This window comes from Phascolarctos cinereus, unplaced genomic scaffold, assembly GCF_003287225.1.
Source record: "Phascolarctos cinereus isolate Bilbo 61053 unplaced genomic scaffold, phaCin_HiC Scaffold_2;HRSCAF=192, whole genome shotgun sequence".
NCBI lineage: Eukaryota > Metazoa > Chordata > Mammalia > Diprotodontia > Phascolarctidae > Phascolarctos > Phascolarctos cinereus.
Window position 1 is genome coordinate 163,699,914 of NW_027555625.1, and position 15,687 is coordinate 163,715,600.

General features: G+C 36.7%; 1 protein-coding gene and 1 long non-coding RNA gene across 7 annotated transcripts in view; one reads left to right on the plus strand and one right to left on the minus strand.

Annotated features, from left to right (window-relative positions):
• The window catches only part of LOC110208332 (uncharacterized), a 47,156-nt gene extending 44,341 nt beyond the window's left edge, over positions 1 to 2,815 (plus strand). The window contains exon 3 of the long non-coding RNA XR_002324462.2: positions 2,721 to 2,815. This is a non-coding gene — a long non-coding RNA (uncharacterized LOC110208332). The remainder of the gene's footprint in view (positions 1 to 2,720) is intronic.
• Positions 1 to 15,687, minus strand: part of MACROD2 (mono-ADP ribosylhydrolase 2) — a 2,138,630-nt gene that overhangs the window by 1,260,839 nt on the left and 862,104 nt on the right. The window lies entirely within an intron of this gene.

Genomic DNA, 15,687 nt, shown 5'->3' on the forward strand with positions numbered 1-15,687 from the left:
TGTGTACCACCAGTACACCTTATGTCAGCATCCCAACACCAAGTCCTGTTAGCTATATCTTAGTCATAGCTCTGCATATAATGGGCACTCAAGAAATAATTTTTTTTGAAGGAATGGCTGAATAGAACAATAATTCTGTGTAGGTTCTTCTAACTCAGTCCCTGTGGTTTGGGAAATGGAGTGAGAGAGACCTCTCCTTGACCACATGCAGATAGAAAAACATTAACCATTGATTCTAGAACTGAAAAGAGGAGGGTGCTATTAGAGTGTAGGAAAGTTCTCCCAGGAACATAGATTCTCTGTCTTTCCTGCCAGAGGCTTGATAATCTTTTAGGCTCTAGGCTATTCTCTCTTTGGTTCTCTAGAGGGCTTCTAGTGAGTCAATAAATAAATATTATTAAATACCTACTGTGTCCCAGGTACTGTGCTAAGCATTAAAGATACAAAAGGAGGCAGAAGAGTCCCTGTCCTCAAGGAGCTTACAATCTAACGGAAGAGACAGCAAACAATTTTGTGCAAACAATCTATTACAGGGTAAATAGGAAATAAAAAGAAGGCATAAACTTCAGAGTGATTTGAAAAGGCTTTGTGTAGAAGATGGGGTTTTAGTTGAGACTTGAAGGAAGTCAGAAGGCAGAGTTGAGAAAGGAGAAGATTACAGGGAGGGGAGAGAGCCAAAGAAAATGCCCAGAGCCAAGAGATGGAGTATCTTGCTCCTGAAACAGCCAGGAGAGTAAGAAGACAGGAAAGGTAGCGTAGGGGGAGGGGTTAGGTTATGAAACGTTTAAATGCCAAGAAAGAATCTGCATTAGATCCTAGAGGTGATAGGCAGCTACTAGCATTTATTGGGTAAGGAGAGGTGTCACACCACCTTCAGGATAATCCCTTTGTCCAGGGAAGGAAGGATAAACAGAAATGGGGAGAGACTTGAGGAAGGCAAACACACCAGCAGGAGAGCCTACACTAGTGTGATAGCAATATCAGAGTAGAGAAAAAGAAATGTTCAACAGATGTTGTATGGTGAGACTACCAATACCGGGCAACAGCTTAGATATGGGGGTGGGGGGAGTGAGAGATAGTAAGGAGTCCAAGATGGCTCCTAGGTTGGAAGCTTAAGAGTGTGGAAGGATGATGTTGCCTTTGACAGTAACAGGAAAGTTGTGGGGGCCTAGGGCTTAGGCAGGGTTTAGGAAGAAAGTTAAGTTCAATTCTGGACATGTTGGAAAAGATAGCACTTACTAAAACAAGAGGTTGACTTGGAAACACTAGAGGCACTTAATAAATACTAATGGATTTACTTAGCCATGTCAATCAAAGTGAAAAATTCACTGAAAAATGATAGGGTAAAGAAACAGATAAGGGACACAGAGTTTAACTTTTCTCAGTTCTGCCAGTGCGCTTATGAACAGCAAGGTGGGGCTTAGAGAATAGAGTGTGATACTTTATATGAGGGAGACCTGAGTTCAAATCTTGCCTCAAATACTTATTAACTGCATGAACACGGGCAAGTCATTTAACCTCTTCAAGCCTCATTCTTCTCATCTGTAACACAGAGATAAAGATAGTGCCTATCTCACATGGTTGTTGAGTGGATCAAATAAGATATACAAAATAGTTTGCAACCTTACAATGCTATATACATGGTATCATTATCATCACCATCATCATCACCAGTCTTCATTCATTAATATCCAAACTTCTCCCATTCCCTTAATATTTAACCATATCTGCAGATATTTCCACCAGAGCAGTCACAAAGTATATTTCAGCTCCGAAAGACTATATGAATGAGGGATTGGAATGAATGGGCAAAGAATAGATTTATCACTAAGTTTTTATTTATTTATTCTATTTTTTTCTCATGCTTCCACTTAACCAAGGTCTGCTACCACATCTTACTGTAGAGGTGACCCTGGTTCCTCCAGACTGTTCTAGCAGGAAACAAACTAGAATGGTATCAAGAATAGGTTTAACAACATCTGTATGTCTGTACATTGGGATGATGTTTTTCAACAATGTTTCAACAACCTGTTGTGCAAAGCACTAAGAATGCACAGCCCAAAATGAAACAATCTCTGTCCTCAAGAAGATTCCATTTTTTTAGCAGAAACACAGAAATTGATTGTGATTCATAATATGAAATTAGCCCAAGTAATTAAGACAAATTCAACTGAAATGAAGAGAGAATTGGGCGCTCTTGTGGCTAAGGGGATAGAATTTTAGAATTGGAAAACAGCTCAGAAGACAACTAATCCAATCTATGGGATTTGGGGTCCCATGCACAGAAAAGGTTCAGCATGGTGGGAGGGAAGGGAGTGTTGGGATTTTTTACTTGTGCTTTGAGCAGTATTTCTGCTTAATGAATTAAAATTGAAGATAGGTTGGTTGGCCTAGTAATGAAGGAAGACGGGAGGAGTGCTGGGAAGAAGAAGATTGTGAACCTCTTTCTTAGATGGAGAGGAGGGGAAGGAATGTCCTAAACTCTTCTGCCTTCACAGCAGACTGGGGATATACCTCCTCTTCCTCATTACATGGCCAGGCCAATATTTGAGCTCCCACTCCCCTGCCAGTTTCTAACTCTGCTAAAGAAATGTGTATGTTAAAATTTCATGTCTAAATATTCTGCCCAAAGTCAAAGTTCTTGTGGCTATAGGCTAGTTAGAGTTATGAGTACAGGCTTAAATTAATATTTCCACTATCTTTGGATTTCATTTAACCAGTCTCTCGCTGTCCTTGCTTGAAGAAACAGTCAAGAGTAGATTTTACAAAGAGCTGACGGCACAAGTTTTGAAATAACACTCTAATCATATCCAGAACGACCAAAACAGGGGCAGTAGAGGCTGTGAATTCTCAGGTAAAGGTTCATTTTTTTTTCCAAAGGGAAACATGAGGATACCAATTTTGATACTTTTCCATGCAACCTGGAGAAAAGACAGTATTAGATTAGGAGAGAGTTTTACTGAGAAAATGAGTCTGCCTATTATGCTAATCTTTATTTTTCAAAACCCAGTAATAAGTTTTATTCATCTAAAAAGGAAAAAAAAATCACTCAGGCATTGTATTTTGATTTAGCTAGAAATTGCATTTGTATCATTTTCAATTTTTCTTCCACAATTCTATCTGGCATTTAATCTCCAGTTACAAATGATTCTTCAGGCTTAACAATTTTGCAGCCTTAGGACATTGAGGAAAAGGGTGTAAGTATGATATCCCTAAGTAGACATGAGGAAGCTGTGCAGTGGGGGTGGGGTAGGGTAATGGTGGGGAGGGAGAATAAATACTTGAGATCACAAATTGGAAAAAATGAGATCTATTAAAATTTTTATTGTTATAATGATAATGATTTTTATTTTGACTAGGCCTCTGATTTCACAGCTGTAGGGTATTGCCAATAAAGAAACTCCCTTCACTATATAGCAAACTTATGCAGACCTATATTCAAAGTTGGATAGGGCATGTGTGTATAGTATATATATATATATATATATATGTGTGTGTGTGTGTGTGTGTGTGTGTGTGTGTGTGTATACATATATATAGAGAGAGAGAGAGAGATTATCTATCTATATAGAGAGAGACACAGAGAAATTATTATTTGGGTTATATACGTATGTGTGTATTTTCATAAACCATCTCTCTCTAAATACACACGTATGTGTATATATAGTGATTTATAAGTGTATACATGTATATCTATATAATAGATATGCTACATGTGTGTATACATATGTGTATAGAGATTTATAATATATACACGTTTATATATTTTATAGATTGGTATATAATATATGTATATATATATATAGTAGATATATATAATAGGTGTGCATGTATACAGGTATATATACATGTATACACATGTGCATACATATATAGATACATATCTATACATACCTACCTATTCCAGACTTTTTATTTAATCACAGTAGAAGGAATTATAGTGTAGCAAGTCTCTCCACAGATGTAGATGAGCAACTTATTTGTACTTTACAGTCTTAGAGCAATCAGGCCACTGAGAGGTTCTCTGGTTTGCCCAGTCAAACAGTAAGTGACAAGTCCTGAACACAATTCTTCCTTGCTCCGAGGTCAGTTCTCCATCTGCTGAGCCACCATGCTACAGAAGCATATATCTAGGTGAATGACCACCTAGTAAATCTATAGCCTAACTGGGACCAGTATAGTCATCTTTGATCTGCAGCACTGTTCTTAGCCTGCTGAGCCAAATTGTTCTTCACACTATCCAAGAGTTAAATAGACAGTGATTCCTAACTCCATTTTCATTCCTTTCACACCAAGCCTACCCACAATGAATTCACAGTTCTCCCCATTAGGGTGGCCCATGAATCTAAAACAGTCAACTTAAGGAATTGTTTTTTCACTACAATAGAATAAATTTTAGTATAGTCTTTCTTGTCTAGCTATAGATTCCATATTCTGCATTTACTAGAAGAGATTTAAATGTATATCAGGTTGTAACTCTGTACTAAAAGAGTGAATTTTGTTATACTAAAACTTTGGAAAACTGAGTTCTAGAAATTTGGGGCAACAGAATATAGTAGAAAGCAAACTAGACTTGGAGAAGGAGACAGCAGAGTCCAAGTCCTAGATCTGAAATTTGTTGACTGTGTGTTTCTGGGCAAATTATTTAATTTTTATACTTCCAGTTTCCTCTTCTGTAAAACAGGGTATATAATACTTGTTATGAGGATCATGTAATTATAGAGGTAGAGTTGGAAGGGGCCTTCTACCTAATCCTTGTTGTTGTTGTTGTTCAGTTGTATCCATTTCTCTGTGACTTCATTTGGGTTTTCTTGGCAAAGATAACTGAAGTGGTTTGCCATTTCTTTCTCCAGTTTATTTTACAGATGAGGAAACTAAGGTAAACAGGGTTAAGTGACTTGCCCAGGGTCATACAGCTAGTAAGTATCTGAGGCCAGATTTGAACTTAGGAAGATAAGTCTTCCTGACTCAAGGCCCAGCACTCTCGACATTGTGCCACCTAGCTGCCCGTATACCCAATCCAATAATCTTATATTACAAAGGAGGAGATGTCACACTTAAGGTCAGACAGTAGTAAACAGGTGAGACATGATTTGCCCCCAGGTCATTTGACTTCAAGTCCAATAGTTTTCCCAGTAACTTATGGTGTCATAATAATCATACATATGCATGCATATAAATATGCCCATAAATACATACATATGACTTTGTATTATGTTATATGTGTTATGTATGTGTCAAAATATAAGAAGAGAAATTGTGAAAAACGTACTTGATTTCCAAAAGTTTTACTTCCTCTCTGTCATTTCCACTGGAAGTAACGTAAGATTTTGACCTATCCCGTAATGGTATTTTCCTTATTTAGGCATTATGGAATTTATGGGGGGTGGGAAAGAAATTTTCAAACTACCCATTGATCTTTCCCATCCCCCCCCTTTTTAAAAATAGCTATACATGGCAAATAGAAGAAACAGCAAGCTGGAAAACACTGCCTCACAGTGTCTTGTCTCAGAGATAAGAGGGATGGAAGTGTTAACCAATAGCGTGGCTTGTCTCTAATTTTGGTTTCTGGGGGCATTCCATCCTGCCTCTAATCCTACTCCATCCATCCCTCTGTTGTAGAGGTAAATAACTTGCAAAGATCACCATACAACCTGGTGCTTCACAGATAGTGATAGAACCTTTCCCACTTTTGAAAAATCTGCTTTAGATATTTTTTCAATTAACCTGACCTTGAGGTAGAAAACAAGGTTCCCCAAACCACAAAGAGAAGGCCTCTCAATTCACAAGGCCTTCATTCTAGGGAATGAAGAAGGATAATAAATATCATCCTCATTGTAAAGACTACACTGTTTTGTTTTGCTCTCACCTCTTTGATCCCTGATCACTTTTTTTTTTGGATGCTATGAATAAGAGCCTGGATTAAAAGCAACATTTTGCAGCATTCTATAAGAGCATGGAGCCACAGTGGTATCAAGCTGTCATGATGGAGGGCATGGGTGAATGAGGCACTACAGGAGAATCCTAAACTAGGAATTGTGAACCTATGATTAGAAAAGGTTTACTGAAGTCACAGCAGCCCCATAGCCTGCTTTACAGGGAGCCATGTAGGTTAGGCCTGCCTCATTCATTCTGACATCTCCTATCAGGGGAAAAATACTGCTATTCTTTACTATAAAAATGACTAGCTATGCTCAGTTGATGGACACCGTATATCTAATGGCCTTTTTAATTGGCACTATGATGATTAATTGATGCCTTCAGAAAACTCTAGGAACTCTCATTACTGAACAGCATGGGGGCCAAGCAGATTCTGTAAGTGACCATTCTTACTAAATAGTCATCATACCATATAATATTCTAAAGATAAATTGTCTATTATACCAGGTCTTTCAGAAGCTGATGAGCAGTCTTGGGATAATATTAACAATAATTAGAATTTATATAGTACTTTTAAGGTTGAAAAAAAATCACGTTATCCCATTTCTAAAAACAACTCTGGGAGATAGGTACAATTACTATCACCATTTTATAGATGAAGAAACTGAGGAACAGGGAGATTAAATGACTTGCCGAGGGATACACTATCTGAGGTAGGATCTGAACTCAGCTTTTCCTGAGTCCAAGTCCAGTACTCAATGCACTGTGACACCTAGCTGACAGTAAGATAGTTCTATGTTTTTAAATGTAGCTTATTTATTTGGGATTAATTCCACTGTAACATCACATTGGAAATGGCTAAAAGAATAACTAGAAAACCTCAACTTAACTTATTAGTTGAGTATACAATCCAAATTATTTAGCTGAATTGGAAGTGAGTTCAAAATGTAAGAGGAAAGGAAGAAACCTTTCACTGCAGGGTAAAAAGTGTACCAATTTGACCAGCTTCAACAAAAACATAACAAGCAGGCATGCATCCAAACAGCCTTCTATAAGATAATAGGAAAAGAACCAAGAAAAGGGGGCATAGTGGAAAACCCTAAGTAAAGAGGGAGAAGAAAAAAGAAAAACAGATGAGAATAATAATATATGAACTTCACAATATATATATTTGAAGATTTCTTTCCCCTTTTTCCAGCTTTTTATGGGGTTTTTACATGTGTTTCAAATAAGAAGAAAGGTAGTATAAAATATGGTTGATAGAACTTTAGGCAGTTGATAGAACTTTATTTGTTCTGTCTGGACAACAGGATTTCCAGATGTTGGCACCCACTAAAACACAATAAAAATGCTTTTTCCATAGAAAAATAAACCAATTAAAAGTCATCTTTTTTTTTAGTTTCTTATGTAGGTGCTAATATTCAAAGATAGTATAGTTATTTTTATTAGTAGCATTATACAATTCATTGATATTCTTTCGTGGATTTTGTATATTGTGATATACACAAAAGATCTCTGTTCAGTATTGCCACACGATGGCATAATGGAAGGAGCATTGACTAGCTATAGAATCAACCTGATTAAAATCGCATCTCTCGTGCTAATAATTCTGTGACCTTGGACAAGCCATTTATCCTTTTCCTTATCTATAAAATAAGATTAGACTAGATAGCTCAGAAAGTCCCTTCTGGACTTTGGGTCCATGATGTTTACCCTGTTTACTGTCAAAATTCTCATGATACCAGAATCTGCCATCTTTTAACCTTATTATACTTAACTCTCTTCCTTGTGGAATTTAAAATCAAAGAGCTTTCTGTCAGGGAGAAGCCCTGGTAACAGTCTAGTCCAGGAGTGAGAGCCTGCAGCCTGGAGGCCACATGCGACCCTCTAGGTCCTCAAATGCAGCTCTTGACTGAATCTAAACTTCACAGAAGAAATCCACTTAACAAAAGGATTTGTTCTGAAAATTTGTACTCCATCAAAAGGCCACACTCAAGGACTAGAGGGTCACATGTGGCCTCAAGGTCACAGATTCCCCACCCTGGTCTAGTCCAATCCCTCATTTTTCATTTGAAAAAACTGAGTCTCAGAGAGGACAGGTGACTTGCCCTACATCATATAAATAGTGAATGAAAGATCTATGAATGGGATTTGAGTCTCTTTCAGTGCCTCTTAACTCTACCATCTAAAAAGCTATCTTCATTAACCTTTCTTTCTTTTTGAATGCTGCCCCCTTTCTTGCACACTTGGTAAAAATGTGTTTTCCATACTACATAAATCTAGATGGTGTTATTTTGTATCTTAGGAAGTCTGATTCAAGATAGGAGCTAGTAAAAACTGAGTTGAATTAAATTAGTAGCTTAACTTTAATACAGACTTCCTTAATGATGTTTTGAGACTAGTTTTCTCAGCTTTGGAAAACATTCTGTGTTTTTGTATCAAATACTCTGAATTGAAGAAAAATATTAATTTGGCTATCTGTACTACTTAAGATTAAAATCTGGGGACTCTACTTTTATGTCTCCTAGCAATATGTTTTCTTTTAAAGGAGCAGTCCCCTGGACAGCAAGCTCCAAATGCACTCTATATGTGGCTTTAAAGTCCAAAAGCAGTTTTGCTTAATATGTTGGTGGAAAAAAATGGATCTATCAAATTTTTACCAACTCAAAAATGACAAGGGTCTGGTTTTAAAGTCCAAAAACAGATTTGCTAATAGTTTTTTAAAAAAATCTTTGGATCCATCACATTTTTACCAACTCAAAAACGACAAAGGTCATGATGACAATGGGAAAAATAGCAAGAATATTTATAGACTGGGAAAAAATGTCACTATAGTGGGTGGTGAATTATTTTCATCTTTCATGCAAATTTTTCCCCCTACAGTTCAAGAAACCCTGAAGCAGATGGTCTGCTATAACTGCGAATGTGCTTCAAGGGCATAGCCCAGTACTATGTTTTTGGTTTTGTAAATGGGTAGACCATAATTTCTCTGGGCCTCAGTTTCCTCATATGAAAAATGAGGGGTTTAGGTTAGAATCTTTCTATTAACCTTTCTAGTTCTAGTGAAACATCTTGTGAAATTCTGTTAGGCCTACATGGAGGAGAAAGTCACAGTATTTAAGCTTATTCCAAAAAGTACATGATGCTCCCAGGAATGTCTCCCTGGTGAATTTTTGAATAACTTTAGATGAAAAGGGGGCCCAAAGCTGCAATATTTATGGCAAAGGAGAAGTAGGTATCTATCAATATCTTCTTTTGTGAATTCTAGAGGTTTCTTTTTCTTCTTGATAAGTATTACCTCTTTCTCTCTTCAACATCTTATATTCTTTTTTGATACTTTGTCTAAACTTATTCTGTGCTTTCTATCATATACTTTGAATCGAGGGAGGAAAAGATTAATTTGCTAATCTGTTATACTTTTGCTACCCAAAATTAACATATGGAAACTCAGATATGGCTTAGAGGTTAAAATATCAATTAATTGTAAAATTGCATGACCATTTCAATCTAAAGAAGAATATCATTTGCCATAATAATGGTTAGAAAATTTTTACTACCAGCTTCCAACTCAAACTAAATCTGATTATGTTTATCATTTTTAATTACATCACAGCTATTAACAAATAAGTGTTTATATAGCATATTAGGCTAAATATATGCCATCCAAAATGAGATTATGAAATAAGAAATGTAGAGCTAGAATGTATCTTATGTGTCATCAAGAATAATCACCCCCTTGTACAGATGAGAAAACTGAATTCTAGAGAGGTCTAATGACTTGCCCAAAGTTATATACATAGTAAGAACAGTCAGGATTTAAAATCAGGTTTGATTCCAAAGCTGATGCTCTTCCCATTACAAACTCTGCCTCCTTTACAATTTATTTGAAGTGAGGTGGAAAAAAGGCTCTATTTAAGTATGCACTGAAAATTAATTCTGGTTATAAGCTGCTTAGTTTTTATATAAGCTAAAATGTGGAAATAGTGATATTTATTTCTTTAGACGTTATTGATGCTATTTTGATATTTTGTTTTTAAAATTATATTTTTCAACATACACTCAAAATATTCTGATGGTAAATTCTGAAACAGGTTATTTTCTCATAAACTCCATGGCAGTAACAAACCTATTAACTGACAGTTACATGGTACTTAAGGTTTGCAAAGCATTCTACATATGTCATCTCATTTGTTCCTTACAACAACTCTTTGAGGTAAGTATTATTATTCCTATTTTATAGATAAAGAATGTGGAGCTCAGAAAAGTTGACTTCTTCATTGCTACTCAACTAATTGCCTTCAAACCCAAATCTCTCCAGACTCTAACTCCAGCACTCTTTCCATAATCCTGTACTACCTCAGAAGGGAGATAGACAGTATGAATCAAAACGTGGCTGAAACAAGCAAAGAAGCCACTACATGATTATTTAAGTTTTTAATTATGTAGGAATGCCATGAATTTACAAAACACACTGTCTGAATAGCTTGACCTTTTTCATCCCATTAGCCTTTACAATAGTCCTAGGGATTTATGGAGAAGACACATTGTTCATGCTAGGATTATGGCAAGCTTGGCCTGGTGTATGTGCCCTGTGTCACATAGCCAATCAGTTGGTCATTCAACAAGTGTTAATTAAATGCTTACTATGCACCAAGCCCCACGTTGAGTGTTGGCGTAACAAAGAAAGGCAAAAATAATCCCTGCCATTAAGAAGCTCCCGTTCTATTGGGGGAGACAACTTGTAAATAACTATGTGTGTATTTAGGATGTATACATCAGCAGCTGGGAGAACCAGGAAAGGCCTCTTCCCATAGAAGAGAGGATTTGAGCTGGGTCTTGAAGAGATCCAAGGAACACAAAAGGTGAAGGGGAGAAGGAAGAGCATCTTAGGCAGTGGGTGAGGGGAAATGGGGTTGGGGGCAGTTGCTGAAAAAACACAGAGCACAGAAACATGAGATAGCAAGCTATTGTGTAGCTAGATCATAGAGCATGAGGAAGCTAGTAAGGTTTAAGAAGAGTGTAAAGACTGGAAGGAAGCAGGTTGTGAAGCACTCCAAATGCCAGAGAAAACGACTTGAAATTTGATCTCAGAGGGAATAATGAGGCTCTGGAGTTTGTTGAAGAGGGGTGGGTGACATGGGCACACTTGTGCTATAGGAAAATCATTTTGGCAGCTAAGTTAAGGAGGAATTGGAGAGGACAAAGATTCTAGGGAGGGAGGCCAATTAGGTGGTTATTGCCACAGTGTTGGAAAGAGGTGAAGAGGGCCTAAATTAGTGTCTGCAAATGGAGAAAAGGAGGCATATATGAGACATGTTATAAAGGAAGAAATAAGATGTATCAACAGATTGGATATGTGGCATGAGTGAGAGCAAGAGCTAGAGAATAACACTGAGGTTGAAAACCTGGGTGACTGAGAGGACAGTGGCACCCTTAAGGGTGAAGAAGATGGTTCTTTCAGAAGAGAAGAGGGTTCAGGTAGGGCACTGGGAGAAAGAGAGAAATAATGAGTTCTTTTGAGATGTGTTGAGTTTAAGAAGTCAATAAGACATCTAGTTCAAGATGTGTCCAAAACATAATTAATGATGCTCATGAGAGAGATTAGGACTGGCTATGCAAATCAGGGAAATATGTGTATAAAGATAATAACTGAATCCATGGAGCTGATGAGAATACTAAGTGAGATAATGTGCAGCATAAGTGAAAGAAGCTAGAATAAAGTTGGAAGGAAGTTTGGCAGAATAGAAAGAGCATTGGAGTTGGATTCCAAAGCTTTGTCCTTGAATCCTACGTTAGTCTGCCAGCCTTTTTAACAGCTATGGGACCCTGGCCCAGTCAGCTAAACTCTCTGAGCTTCAGTACCTCATTTGTAAAATGAGGATGACAGCATTCATTTATGCCACTTATTTCATGAGTTGAAGCCATATCAATATAAATGTGAGTTGGTATTCCTCCTATTCATCCCTTTTTCAGTTCTGTACAAGTTGTAAGAATAAAAGTGTAGAAATTCCAGATGTTAAAAGGATGGATTAGTAGGAGAGTGAGAGGGAGGTTGTCTGGGAATAAGAAACCTTAAAAATGCCTTCTGTCCACTTAAATAATCTCTATGCAAAATTAGACATCATCACAAACCTTGTCTACCATTATATTACATTCATAGCAAACTGAATTTACTGGTGCTTCCTAATGCACAGTAATACAGAAAAGCCCATGTCAAGAATTTATTAATTTTCCAAGCCAGTGTTATCTTTTATTGGGCATTCAGTTGCTTATGTGTCATGCTCATGCATCTTCAATGCTGGTTATAACTTAGCAAAGTGTCATCTCTCACATCAGGTACAACTTAGATGCAGTGGCTTATTCCCCTCAAGCCCAGTGGTTTTGACACAGCATGCTTTTTGGTTGCCATTCATTTCTTTATGGCATATTCTAGTAATAGTGGGCCAGTCTTTATCATGTATCTGATGCCAAAAGCATATCATTTATTTTACTTATTGGTCTTTAGGCCTATGCGGATGTCAAGAAAAAGAATGCTAGGCATAAATGGAATCATATTTGTTTAGCTTTTTGTGTGTGTGTGTTTTTTTAACATGACAGTAATGCTTAGCAAACTGGCTTCAAAGGAGTTCAAAGCTCGCTGCTCTTGAGAATTTTCAAAAAACAATCTTAAATGTATTTGGATCAATAGAAATTAGTTTAAGTTGTACTTGTCTCAGTCAAAGACCAGTGTAAATCAATCTTATTCGAAATGTACATGAATAGCTTAAAATTGTATCTTGAGCCATGGCCAACATGTGTTGAGAGCCAGATTTTAGTACAGTAGATCTAATTTTCACTAGATTGGAATGTGTAATGCAGAGATGGACTTTTTAAATGCCATGACGAATCACAGCATTATATCTAATGCCAAGATTTCTACAAACATTTAAAGTGCTGGTCAAATAACACTTACGTAACATTGTTGCCTAGAATGCCAACCTCTGGGTTGTTTTCTTTCGTTTTGAAAAAAACATATTTTACTGATGCCTTTTTGTTTTTACATCAAAATCACTTCCTAGCCCCTTCTAGAATGAAGACAAACTAATCTTGTGACAAAGAAAAACAATTAAGCAAAAAATATTGATACAAAAGTCACTTGTACCTCTCTGCCAGGAAGGAAGAAACATGGGTCATTATCTCTTCTCCAGAACATTCATTGGTTTTCCCATTATTCAAAGTTCATCTTCCTTTTACTGATCTTTTCATTTACATTTCATTGCAGTCATTACGAATATAGTTTCACTTCTGCTTACTTTGATCTGTATCATTTCACACATACTCCCATGTTTTTTTTATTTTTCATATTTGTATTTTCTTATTAAACAATAATATTCTCCTAGATATATATGCCACAGTTAGTTTATGATTTTTTTCTTGCCATTTCCCAATCTATCAGGACCTAATTTGTTTTCAGGGTTGTTTTTTTTTTTGCTACCACAAATCATGTTGCTGAGAATGTTTCAGCGTGTATTAGAACTTTGTGTCTGCCCTTCTTTCCCTGAAGTGAAGTTAGAGGTTGGGTTTTATTTTGGCATGCTATCCTCCAGATCTGACTTTTGGAGCCCATTTTGCTCCCATTAAAGTTCCTGCTGAACTTCAAAACACTCACACATAAATTTCTCCACAGGTGTATATTGGTTATAGAACCTTAATTTCCCCCTACAGAAAATACAGAATAACACAGAAGATTCACAGTATTCCGAAAATAATTGATACATTTCTCCTTTCCAATAAAAACAAAAACAAAAAACCGATATTGGGTATATTTCACTGTTGAAATTAACATCTGTGGTTAATTACACAATTTTTAGAGTGCAAAGAGATTCCCTACTTAATATTTACTTAGCTCTCAGGGTGTGATAGGTGTTTTGCTTAAAATAGAAAAGACAGGTTTTCTGCTCATAAAGAGCTCAAAACAGAGTTTGTTTGTAGTTGAATTATTAACTTTTGAATCCAAAGAACTTGGGAGTTCCCTAAGGTAAAAATGCACAACAGTCACTATAAAAGAACATGCCCTGTTACAAAAGAACAAAGCTATTCTTCCACTTAGGGGTTAGAGAACAGCCCCTCTGTTTTTATTAATTGCTCTCCTACTGGAGAAGCTTGCAGCACAGAAGCAAAAGTAAGGATAATAAATGGAGACAACACTTTCTACTGTATCTGATGAAGCAACTGCTGTTAACACATTTTGTCTCTGAGCTGTGAGGTCCATAATGGCACTACTAGGTCAATTAAATGATGGCTTACTTATGCACTGTATCTAAAACAATAATAATTCTCATACTTTACATCTCTGAACATATCGCGAAGTTTCTTCCTTAGACCAATCATTCTAAATAGAAAAGATGAAGCCCTGGGAATCAATCTGAAGATTACCTGTGACTTCTTCTCTGGGGGAAACAATTTTAAAGAAGGGCCTGAGGCCCAGAGAGGCTGTTACTTGACTTATATCACACAGCTACCAAGTTTCAGGGGAAGAATTTGAAACCCACATCCTCTTGACTTTAAGTTCAACATTCCATTTCACCATTCATGCTGGTAACCAAAGCAGATAACACTAAGAACTGAGACTGGATCTCTAGCATATAAAACAAGTTGCTAATAAGTCCATCACATTTAGCATTATAAAGAACTTGCCACAAAGAGGACCCAAAATAGATGACAAATACTCCTAGGATAGTCTCTACTTTGTATCAATAGTATTTAGAAATTTTATCTAATTGAACTAATCAGATCTCTGCTTTACAAAGAGCTTAAATAACCTGTGCCATCTTATTGTCAATCTGTTGAACCATTAGTGTGTACTAGGAAAGTTAAATAAAGGAGTAGATCTCAGTTTTTGCATCTGGGGCAAGAAAAGGTTGACCAGGTCATAAAGGAAAATTGATTTGGTTTCCAAGAAAGGCTGGCTACTCTTTCATTACCTTAGCACTCCTAGCTTGCTGTGTGAGCTGGGGTTAACTCAAAAGGGAACCTATTCATCTATCTTGTTTTAGTGAAAGAAAGAAACACAGGTAGTGATGATAGCTGTTTTAGATGCATAGAGAAAGGATGATGAAATGCCTCCAGGGATCCCAGGTGCACAGGCCTAGGGAAAGTAGCTGCAACTGGCTGTCTCTTAGACCAGCAACTAATGAGGGCTCCTGGAAGAACCTTTGATTTCCTCTAGGAAACAGAGATGAAAGACAGAAGAACATGGTTCTCATTTAAAAAAAAAAAGGTGTAGAGGGAGATTTAATATTTATTTGGTCTGATTTCTTGTTGCTATTTGCTTTATCATTCATTAAAGACTTGTCTATATTCCTGCGCATTTTCTCCTCTCTTGCATCTATGTCTCTCTCTTCCACTGTCTTTCTTTCTCTGTCTCTCCATATTTGTCTCTGTCTATATGTGTATCTCTGTCTCTCCATATCTATTTCTGTTTCTCTTTTCCTCCTATCCTTTTAGTTTTGAAGTATTTTGTTGTTTGTTATTCCCAATTTCATGGAAAACTAACAAACAGAATGATAAATCTCAATGATTCACTTGATTTAAGCTTTCCAAGTCAAGTTACTGCTTTGCAACCTAGAGAGTTAGGCAGATGGGTATTTTTTCTTTTGGAAAGCAAGAGGAATTTGTGGCTTTAAAAAAATATCAGAAGACAAAGCAAAGTAGCTATATTATCTGGGTCATTTTTCCTATATAAGGAAGGCAAGACTATATATAGAGTTTTCCAACAATGCATGGTAGATATATGCAGGGCTCTTTGTGCCTAAGTGTGGTGAGAAG